This window comes from Mus musculus, chromosome 8, assembly GCF_000001635.26.
Source record: "Mus musculus strain C57BL/6J chromosome 8, GRCm38.p6 C57BL/6J".
NCBI classification, from domain to species: Eukaryota; Metazoa; Chordata; class Mammalia; order Rodentia; family Muridae; genus Mus; species Mus musculus.
Window position 1 is genome coordinate 103,566,041 of NC_000074.6, and position 11,900 is coordinate 103,577,940.

At 42.8% G+C, this 11,900-nt stretch overlaps 1 long non-coding RNA gene across 2 annotated transcripts; it reads right to left on the reverse strand.

Moving 5' to 3' along the window:
* Positions 1 to 2,015: 2,015 nt before the first annotated feature.
* Positions 2,016 to 5,616, reverse strand: Gm32642. Of its 2 annotated transcripts, none has more exons than XR_387965.1 (3): positions 5,402 to 5,616; positions 2,967 to 3,086; positions 2,016 to 2,115 (listed from the first exon to the last, which is right to left on the reverse strand). It is a non-coding gene; the product is annotated as a predicted gene, 32642 (long non-coding RNA). The 2 variants fall into 2 exon arrangements; XR_387966.1 differs by lacking the exon at positions 2,016 to 2,115 and adding an exon at positions 2,624 to 2,674.
* Between the last annotated feature and the right edge of the window lie 6,284 nt (positions 5,617 to 11,900).

Genomic DNA, 11,900 nt, shown 5'->3' on the forward strand with positions numbered 1-11,900 from the left:
CAATGCTATACCAAAAGTCCCACATACCCACCCACCCCCAATCCCCTACCCACCCACTCCCCCTTTTTGGCCCTGGCGTTCCCCTGTACTGGGGCATATAAAGTTTGCGTGTCCAATGGGCCTCTCTTTCCAGTGATGGCCGACTAGGCCATCTTTTGATACATATGCAGCTAGAGTCAAGAGCTCCGGGGTACTGGTTAGTTCATAATGTTGTTCAGCCTATAGGGTTGCAGTTCCCTTTAGCTCCTTGGGTAATTTCTCTAGCTCCTCCATTGGGAGCCCTGTGATCCATCCATTAGCTGACTGTGGGCATCCACTTCTGTGTTTGCTAGACCCCGGCATAGTCTCACATTTTGTTATTTTTAATTGTGAGTGTGTGTATGTGTGTTTGAGGGGGGTGTTTGCATGGGCACACATGAGTACAGGTGTCCAAGAAGGCCAGGGTTATTGGATCTTCTAGAGCAATCATTACAGATGATTGTGAACTTAAAACTCTCTGTTGTGAACCCCACCGTAGGTCCTCTACAAGAGTAGCAACTGCTCTTAACTGCTAAGCCATTTCTGCAGCTCCCAGCCAGTCTACTATGAATGGACACATCAAGTTCTCCTTCTCTGATCTATCCTGTTCACCAACATCAGTTATCATGGTAATATGCTCTGTAGTTTACTTTCTGAAATGGTCACTATCCCATTTATTCCTCCAATAAAATGTAAACTCTATGAGAGCAAATATTTGTTGTTCACCATTGGAGGGTGAGTCCTAAAGTCCTTAAAGTGCTTGATTTGTTGAATAAATGAGTTAAACGAGGGGTCGCGGGGGGGGGGGAGGCATTGGTATTATGTGGTGATATCATTACCTCCAGGTGCTAAGAAGATGAGCCAGACGAAAAACAAATAGAAAGTAATCAAACTAAAGTGCCAAAAGGTTTTCATCAAACCCGGTGCATACTGCCTTCCAAGGTAGGCTGCTCCTCTTGGACTTTAAAAGAGGGGATTAGAATACTATAAAACAGTCAAAAATATAGATATTCCAAGCACAAGACTATTCAGGCAGCTGAAGAGTGTGAGGTATTCTCGCTGTGTTCAGATTCACGTCTGGATCTTGCCTGCGTCAAATACTCTGTGTCAGGGTGAAGCCTGGGGTCGTTTTGCTTTGATGACATCTGGTCTCTATTCCCCAGCCCTGTCTACCAGACACCCCAAACTACAAATGGTGGTCACACATTCACACTTGTTAGCATGTGTGTAAACATTTTTGCTCTTATAGCAACACTCATGACATTTTAAAATGAAAAATAATAAGGCTGGAAAAAATGGCTCAGGTGGTAAAGACTGGGTGCCTGAGTTCCAGCCCTAGCACTAAAGTTCCAGCCCTAGCACTAACGTGAGAAAAAAGCAAACTGAGATTCTACAGGTTGCCCTCTGAACTCCACATCCACGCTATGGCTCCCATACATAACATGCTATGGCATACATGCACACACATAAATAAATCTAGACTATAAAATAATAAGTGCTAATTACTGCCCATTAACCTTTTTGTATGTGTATATGTTCTTACATGTGTATGTGAATAAGGATGTACAGGTACATATATATATATATTCTGATAAGGGCAGGTAGAGGCCAGAGGTTGACTTTGGGTCTTCCTCGGTCATTTCTCCACCTTAACGTTCTCTTACAGAGTCCTCTCACTGAATCTGGAGCTCACCACATTGCCTAGACTGGCAGGCCATCGAACCTCAGGAGTCCCCCCCTCCCACTCTCCTCCCCCCACACCGAGCACTGGGATTGCAAATCACTACACCCATTTTGTTTTGTTAAATGTGGGTGAGAATTGGGTCCTTGGGTTTTCACAGTAAGCACTTTGCTGACTGACTTCTCTTCCCAACCCTGAATGCTCGCTTTTCAGATGCTCATCGGCAGACCTATGAGTAGCCATATGAATTAAGGATTACTATCCCATTGGACGAATGAGGAGACTAAGACCCAGATACGGTCATAGCATCGCGACATGACAGAGTCAGAATTTATCCATCTGCAATCTGCTTGAGAATAAATAAACTGTTTGGGATGCCTGCTGGAGCTATTAGAAACTCGTCGTCAGAACATCTTCTGGAAAAAAAAAAAAGGAAGACAGAATTAATTCAACAAGCCAAGTTAAAACCCATTCATTTCCCAAATAAATTCACAAGTTCATTTGCAGATATGTAGAATCTTGTAGCAATTACGTTGTCTCGAATTTGCTTAATGAAATGACAACTCAGCAAAGCAGCCACAGAGCTCCGAGGGCCTTTTATTAACATTTTCCTCTCTATAAATCCACCCGCGAGTCAAGTAAATGATAACAAATCATTAGTGGGAAAGCACCTTCCTAAAACTGTGTATCTTGGTCTTGACCTTGAGATCCATACAGTCTGGCATAAATGCATTGCCTTAGCTTCCCCTCCCATCAGGTGTGACAATCTGGGAGAGACTAATTCAGCCCAGACGCTATGTTGACAATCATTTGTTTTCAAGCTACACACATATTTCATATTCTCAATGTGCGATCGACCTGCTTAAGTACTGCCATTAATATTCACAATGCGGCTGTGACAGAGATGCATATTGAGAGGCCTACCGGCATTTCAGGTTTCCCAAGGAGAAAGAACTAGCTGTTGTTCACTGGAAGCTGCATGGGAAAACACAAAGCCCAAACCCCTTCAAATAAACTGAGCTGAGATTAGAAAGTTTATTGTAACAATAGACACACAATTCAAAGGCAGACAAGGTAGCCGGGCCTTAACCAGGCTGAAAAGAGACACCTAAAAGAGCTTTAGAATACAGGCCACTACATCCCCTCATCTTTGCTGCCTCGCCAATAATGCCTAGGCTTTTGCCTTCCTCCCTCTCCCTCCCTACAGCTTCTCTGGTTCCATCTGCTCACACACAGAAAGACCACCAGAGCTCTGCAGTTTACTTACTTTCTTTAAAATCACCTTCTGACAACTGTGAAGTCCAGATCCTCCAAGAATAAGGCTAACTGTTATAGGTTTGCTCACAGAAACTGTCGTGGTCTCAGGAGCCAGCTTTGCTGGGGATAGCTGCAGGGGAAAAGGTCAGAAAGGGAGCCACTGATGGATCCTGAATGAATGCATGGACTCCTAAGAAAGTATCATCCCCAGGAGTGCTTGCCCTGTGGCAATCCTTCATTCTAATGACAATGATACTTAGAAAAGCTGCTGTTTCCCGGTGAGGGTTGTATCTCCTCTTAGGGATTGGATCAGTGGCTCAGGTGTTGGGAGCTTTTTCTCAGCCACTGACAATGTTTCTGGGGTTTTTGGGAACCATAGTGTGAGTCCACACTAAAGGAAAGGCCTAGGAACAGGTCCTTAAGAGTGCCTTACTCCTCAAAATTTCTGCCTCCTACCTCCTGTTTTCAGGAGATGAGAAGCAGCACTCCCAAACTAGTGCTGCTCCTCCTGTGCTCAGGAAACCAAGAAAGTAACGGTTGAATGATCTGAAACTGTGAGCTAAAATAAGTGCTTCTTCCCTCATATTGTTTATGTTGGTTATTTTGATCTCAGCCACAAACCCAAACAGATAATAGATGATGATAGCTAGATAGCTAGATAGATGATAGATAGATATAAATCAATAAATCTATATATAATACTCCCCAAACTGAAAGTTTTTGAATACTTACATGATGCCACAAGTAGAGAATTACACACTGCTGAACTTTTAATAATGTACCTAATTATTGACAATAGTATATGAACTTACCCTCAAGCGATGTGTCTGAGGTCTAAATAAAATATGAATGAATTTTGTGACTAGACCTGGGACCCCTCCACAAAATACATATGTAGATATCATAACACTTGTGCAATATTTCCAAATACTGTGGTGGTTGTTGTTTTTAATCCCTCTCTAGACTAAAATGCTTCTGGTCTCTAGCATTTCAGATAAGGAATGCTCACCAAACCTGTGCTCATTTGGTCAGTAAGCATTGACTTCATTATTAGTCACTAAGTAACTGGGCCAGCCCTAATTAAAGGAAAAAGCACAATGGATGAAAAGACTAACGGGCAGTTATTAGGGTTTGTGAAGCAGCCACGTGTGGTGGATCAGAGCTGTAATACCAACATCTGGAGGTGAGAGAGGGATTATAGGGTTCAAAGCTACATAGAGAGATCTGTGTAAAATATATATATATATATAAAGATTATGTGTAAGTCACTATAATGGAAAACCATGGGATGTTGAAGAGTGGGTGCCTGATTCAGCCATCATAGAGTTGGATAGGTCAGCACGGGAGAGCATCTCCCAGCAAAGCCAAGGTTGTATTGAGGTCCCAAGGGTAAATAAGAATTAAGCAGGCTATGAAAGAGCAGAGCGAGTAAAACTTCCAGCTAGAAGTACAGGTGTACAGGCAACTGAGCTATCAGAAAGCAAGAATTTGAGAGCAATACAGGAATTTGAGCTGGAAAGATGAGCAGGAGGTCAAACAACAGCCACAACAAATCTGTACCTACTGAAGAACTCAGAGGCTCTTCAGCTGTTCTGAACACTAGCTCAATGGAACCAAAGACAGCCTGCCAAGAAGGCAAATGTATTATCAATGGTTGATTTTACAGTATCCCTTTGGAGACCCACAGCTTGCTTCAGCTTACAAAAGGTTCTGAGAAACCCTGTAACCAATGTACTAAAAACACCTGGTTACGTGTGCTTAACCAGGGCTTTCCCCATTGTATTAGACTGTGAATCTCATTCCAGCCTCTCTAGCAAAAGCTCATCAATTCAGTTTGAGAAATTCTGCTGTGCAGCAGTTGGAAGCCTGTGACTGTTTAAAAAAAGTGAAGGGAAAGGACTCAGTTTGTACTCTAGAGATGGCCTACTGCCTGCTGCAGAGAATGGAAGAGAGGCATGTAAGCCAAGATGCTAGGAGACTACTTAGGGGGCCATCGTAATGATCTGAAGAAGAGTTGGTGACAGGCTGAACAGAGGCCACGGCAGTGTGGACGTCAACTGTGGGAAAGTCATGGTTGCCTATGATCCCAATACAGATGGCTGTCCTGTGTCAGGCCCCATTGAGGGAGCTAAAAAACGAGCATGAGACTGAACTGTATTGTGGGAGCCAAGAATGGAAGCGCTAGCAGGAGGCGGGGCAATTACCAACCCGTGGCTAGAACTTGCTGGCTTCTAAAGGATTTGTCCTTTCAGTGGGGACAATGCCCACTCTGCTCTGCAACAGCAAGCCTGCTCTCTGGGCAGGCCTCCCGAGTCAGGATCGCTGGCCAGGTTTGCAGATCAATCTACTTCCACAGAGACGTTGACCTGTTGAAGCAGAAGGCCCCTCAGAGGGCCAAAATGCACTATGTCTCTTCTGGATCCCATGCGTTAAGTAAGTACTCACTCTGTGCTAAGTTGTTTGCTACTTAAATGTCCAACTTCCGGTCCTTCAGTCATCAATTGCCATGAAGCAAGCATCCCACAGCTGTAGTCTTGAAACCAGACTCCCCGAAGTCTGTTAGGCGACTGAGCTCATGTTCTCTTCTCCTCGTGGTGTACGTCAGTCATTTTTCTATCACTATAACAAAATTCCTCAGCGGATACATGTCACCCTTTGGAGATCCCAGTCTGTGATGAGATGGCTTTGCCAATCTAGGCCTGTGATAAGGGAGTGCGTCATGGAGAGAGCACATAATGGATAAAAAAAAAAAAAAAAAAAAAAAAAAACCTCCCATCAGGTTAAGGAAGCTAAGCAAGAACGCTGGGCTCCCACAGCATAGCCCAGTGACATGAAGTCATCCCCCCCACCAGACCCGAGCTGTTAAAGGTTCCATGGTCACTTAAGGCTTACTCTCTTCTCGGCATGTGGTTGGGTAAAACACTTACTGTTTCCTTCATTCAAGAAGCAGGTAATAGAAGCTGCCTCGCAGATCTATTAAAAGGATTCAAACCATGGGGAGATTCTGCATAGATAAGATAAATTGAAAACCACCAAAGCAAAGCAAATGTACTCACATCTTTTTGATCCCGGCCACTCTTACTTGGTAAGTAAAGACATCACTCGGTATCATTTTAGTCTAAGTGTGCACAGAATAGTGTTTTTAGCATTCTACTTGCCATCACTGAGACTTCCTGTCTAGGCTTTGTCTTTAGCCCCCCTTTTTTTTTTAAATTGCCGAGGTATTCCATTACACATCTGCAGTCATTTACATAAACCTGCTCCCATTGGCGTTGAAGTTGTTTCTTAGTTTCAGCTCTGTAAATTACTCTGATGCCTCTGTTTGAATCATTCCCCTTCTAAAAGCCTTTCTTTTTGCAGCAATTCCTGGAACTGCTATTTGGTGGTAAAGGTATGTAAAAATATTTATGACTCTTGGGTGCACTGATAAACAGTCTCCCAAAATATGTGCACCAATTCCATCATAATGCCACCCACACTGGGTTTTGATAATTTCCTTTATTTTGTTTTGTTTTGATTTCCCTTTGATAGGAATGAAATATATGCTCTGTCTTCTGTCTGTGTCTTAAATTGTCTGCATTATATCGTGCAGCTAGCAAATTCCAGCGAACTCTGCATATGTGCACTATATTAAATATTTTCCAGAGGTGTTTAGAGTTACAAAACAATGCTTGGTTTTTTTTTTTTCATTTCTATTTTTAATGAAGAGGAAGCAGATACTCGAAGTCTTTGAACAGTGAAGGATCTGGAGCAAGTCTGGAATATAGTTAAAAAAATAGTTACTCTAAGAAGTTAATAATTTTATTCATTCAGGAAAAATTATAAAAGCCAAACATTTAGTGATCTTGTCAGTAAAAAAAGAGTAAGGTATACCTTTGGACAGAGAGGAATAATGCACACACACACAGACACACACTCACTTACTAAATATCCATTCATACTCTTTGCAGTGCCATTTTTGATTATCCTTTAGGATATTACTTTTATTTTACGTGTCTAACTGTTTTGCTAACGTGTGTATTTGCACCATGTGTGTGCTTGTTGCCCGTGGAGGTCAGAAGAGAGTGCCTGATCCCTGGAACGGAATGATTGTGAACCATGGCGTGGGTGCTGGGAGCCAATCTGATTCTCTGCAAGAGAAGCAAGAGTTCTTAACCACTGAGAGATCTCCCGCTCTGTGTTTTTAATTCTTATTAGTGTTGCTGAGAACTGAACTGGTATTATTCATAAGTCACCATTTTCCATTTTGGGTGGATAAAATAAAGCCCTTGTCCAAAAGTGTGGGAAGAAAAAGCAAGCATGCTAAGTATCCAGCACCAGGAACTCCCCAGAGCTCACCCTCATGGCTGTACTAATTCTCGGTAACTCCACATGAGAAGGAGCAAAGAGCCATGAGCTCACGCACGGATAGCAACAGTGCTCTGAGCTCATGGGGTAAGAGAGCCTTCGGTGGTCCCTGAAACAACAGGAACATTTCAACATTAAAGAGCTGAGGAACAAGGAAGAATCCTGGGTTAATGCCCAGGTTCTAGCCCAGGTTTCTAACACAGTTCTAGCGCTTCCATCCCAGAAATGCCTCTTCACCACACAAAACTGCATCCGGTGTTCTATACTACAGTCAGCAGTCACCCTTAACCCAGCTATCAGGGCCGTTCAATGTTAAACACTGTAGTATGCGTCTCTAAGAAGCTTAATTGATGCAGAACTAACTGAAGAAGAAGGTAGACTGGGATACAATAAGTGCTAATTGGGTGGGCCTGAAGCTCAGTCAGCTTTCTCAAATGAACCAGATGAGAAAACAGCCTTGGAACACTTATTTAACTAGAATTTTCAAGGCCCAGTCATCCTTGGAAACCCTCATCTAGTTGGTGTGGTGGGAGGTCAGACTCCCAGGAACCATCAGGTAACTCCCAGCCTCATCTCTTAAGTTAGGAGTTCACAAACTACCATCAGATCCCCCATAATCACCCAGGATCTTTGCAAACCATGTAAACATTTGGTCCCCACCCAGAAATGTTTTCTTCCCCAACTCTGCCATGGTACTATCAAACAGTCCCTTGTTAATGCCTGAGTTTGTGGGAGCACTGCTCTGAATGTCAAGTGAGCTACTAGGGAGCACCACACGCTTCCGGCTGGACTAGAGCAGGCACAACTGCAAGAGCTCTAGCTCCTTCTTCTAAAGGCAATGGCAGTTTCTCCAGTATACAAAGCCCCACAGACTCACAGGAATACTGAGTGAAATGGATGGATGCTTAAGCGACAATGTGTGCCAGGTGCTCAGGCAGCTCTGGAGACAGGAAGTAGTTTCCTTAGGATGGACTTGAGTATATGTTAGACTTCAATAAACATGAATAGATAAGGCATTCTGGGGAATTTAAGAAACTGAGCTGAAGCAAAGATCTGGGATTAGAATTGAACACATAATGTTCAAGGCACAAAAAATGAAGGGGTGATGTCTAAAGTAGGAAAACCTAAAAGAGGATCTATGTGGTCCAGATGAACAAATGTTGAGAAGGAAGAAAAGAAAGGAGGATGATAAAGAAGAAGAGGGGAAAGAAAACGAGGAGGAAGAGGAAGCAGAGAATATGATAGAGACTGTGACAATGACTGTGACAAGAAACAATGATGAAGACAGTGTATGTTGGTCATGGCGGTAATAATGATGATGATATCAATTCTCTAAAATACAAAACACTATAAAGAGCAAACCAGGACACTAGAAAGCAGCCTGCGGTGTCTTGGCAAGCCCTGCGGAGCCCTGCTGTGGATGCTGCAGGTAGAAATGTTTCCTCTGAACGTGCAGCACCTGCTCTGCAGGCTGCCAAACTCAAAAAGAAACTCATCTGCCTTGTGCTGTACAAGGCACCCTTTAAGAAAAGATTTATGTTATTTTGAATTGTGTGTATGGGGTGGGGGAGCGTGCACAAGTGAAAGAAGATGCCTGTGAACTCTAGAAGAGGATATCAGAGCTATGGTTACAGGCAGTTGTAAGCTACTGACATGGATGCTGGGAGCCACACTCACTCATCCTCTGCATGTTAGAAATGGGCCTGGTATCCCAAGAAAATGGTCATATAATCCAAAGTATTTTTTTCAATGCAGAGAGTGTTACTATTGCAGAAGAATGTGTAACCACATCAAATCTCAAGAAAGCAAGTAACTCAAAGTCCTCCTGTCTCTCTCTTTGAAAGGTCAGAGCTTGGACCCACACTCTTAGGTGGTTGACTAACTCAAAATGACTTAGCAAAGTACAACCTTTCATACCAGGATACAACCTTAAGTACAGATTTTGATTTCAAGAAGTTCTGATCCTAGAGAAACTTGAACTTCTTCCAAGGGACGTCTTGAGAGTTGTTTTGTTTAAATTTTGTCTTATTTAGGACGTTGACAGAAAAGACAGTAAATTCTGTTTACATATTCTACACACAGAATCATTGTACATTCTTAACAGAAAAACCATCTCTCCAGACCCAAGTCCTTTCCATTCATCGTTTCAGTTCACAAGCCATGGTTGTCTACCATTCTTGCATGTCCTTTATTCTTCAGGTTCAAATGATGCTCAGGTTCTACAGTGAAGGCTGGATGTCTTATCTCCTGTATCAGCTTACCTTCACCTGCCTTGTGCTTGATCTATTTATTACAGCATGGTTCTGTCGCTTACATGGCACTTTTCTGTTGACCAACTGATCTTTCTCTTTAGCTTCTTCTACATCAGTCTTGGATCTGAACAGTCTTGGATCTGAATATTTTTTGCCTTTCTCAAGGAGGTAAAAATAGGAAGTTTCTTAGTGGATATGCCTATAAGACATAGAGAGAGTCACTAAAAATCTTGCAGGACATTAAGCCCTTAGTGTTGAATGGTCCAAAGTCAACTTCAGCATCTGACCTCATAACTTGCATTCACTAGATTCTAAGCTACATGGGGGAAGGTATTTCTCCCCAGGAGTAGGGAGGAGGAAGGGAAGAAAGGAGAGGGGGGGAGATAATAGATGGATGATAGATACATTAGATAGAGAGATAGATAGGTGGATGGATGATACATGATTGGTAGATGATAGATAGATAGATAGATAGATAGATAGATAGATAGATAGATGAGAGAGAGTGTTTCAATGGTTTTCTTTTTCTTTTCTTTTCTTTTTTTTTTTATAACTGATTGAAAAGACAAAGGAATTTGAGATTAATCTGCAACTTAACCCAAACAATTTAGGTATGTTAGAAGGCTTTTAAAAAATGGGGTTTGGGATTTAGCTCAGTGGTAGAGTGCTTGTCTAGCAAGCACAAGGCGCTGGGTTCAGTCCTCAACTCTGAAAAACATACTATGTTCCTGGGTCTCTAGGATGATGATTGCTCACTCTTTGTTATTCTTTCTACAGTTTGGAAAAGAATGTCCTAGGAAGTCCTGCCTTAATTTCCTAAACAGTATTGTAGGTGGGTTATGTGTTCTCCCCACCCTCATGTGCAGTAACTCATCAGTACATAAACCCCATTCTAGCAGTCAGGATGGGGACAGAATAGACAGGTTGGGCACAGGGAGAGGAGCACAGGAAACTCCTAGCCAATGATGGAGCCAGCTGATTTGGAGGTCCTTAAAGGCTTTGCTCCAGCAAAATTCAGTTTCATGAAGAGGCTCCATCTCTGTCTCAAGACCTTGCAGGGTGGGTGTTCATACTCACCAAAGAATACCTGGGTAGAGTTGAGGTCACTTAGAACTTTCTTTAAACCTGAACAACTAATGAAAAAGAAAATAGAGGCAGATCCTCAACGTGCCAACTCAGCGCTAGCAGCACAATTCCAATGTCTCTTCCTGCAGAACACACATTTTCATTGATGAGTTGGGCATGGTAGATCATGCCTGTAATCCCAGCACTCCGGAGACTAAGAAAAGAAGTGAACTTCAGGAAAGCATTACTCTATAGAAGACACTATTTCCAATATGTATTGTATATATTTGTAAATCACTTAATCCTGTCAATAAACTGGTGAGTTAGTGAGCCTTACTCTCCTGTTATGGATGAGAAAAAGCAAGCTCAAAACTTGTAAGTGTTGTGTGTAGTACCCTCTAGTCCTAGACAGGCCTAGATTTGACACAGGCTCCTTATTACTGAAATATACTTTTTCCCCCCAGATATCTATTTTAAGGTTCTGTTTGGTTTTTGGTTTTTTTAGAACTGAGACATTTGAATGAGTCCTGCGAACTCTACAGAACGAAGAAACAGAGATAGAAGGGGAAGTATCTAATATGAGCGGTGAAATGGAAGAGAGGGTGTGTTGTGATACTCACACATGGGTGGGGGATTACAAGAAAGAGGAAGTGTGTGGGTGGAAACTGTAAACTCAACTAAAGTGTGAGGGAAAGTGGGACCCAATGATGTTGCAAATTAGCCATGTATTTCATGTTTTGAAAGGGTCACATGAACTTCCCCAGCCTGCAGTGCCCTAGAGTGCACTGAGTAAGAAATATACAGATTCTCCTAGTAGGAAGCAAGCAGTAGTTCCCAAGGACAGAAGCTAGCCTATCCCTAAAGGGGAGAGCCATTTCCTGGAGTATATTTTCCATTAACACTAGATCTGAGATGTGCCGATACGCTCCTGCGGAACTGAGAATTCCACAGCACTGAGGGATTGCCTCGGAGGAGCTGAGTAATTGGAAGAGGCAAAGCATGCCTTGCATGGGCATGCACTGTAGAATGGGGAGGAGTACCTTGCTGGGGCCTTGGGGCAAGACTGGGAAGCTGAGACAATGGGGAGGAGGACAGGGTAGACACAGAGAGACAGAGAGGGGAAAGAGCCAGGATAGGAGAAGATGGAAAGAATCAAAATAAAGGCAAAGAGGAGCATTCAGTTCAAGCCGCGTGGTTCTCCTTGAGCCCGAATCTCATGGAGAATTTAATCTTAATGAGGAACTAAAGAAACTATAATTTGGATTTCCAAACTAAAGCCA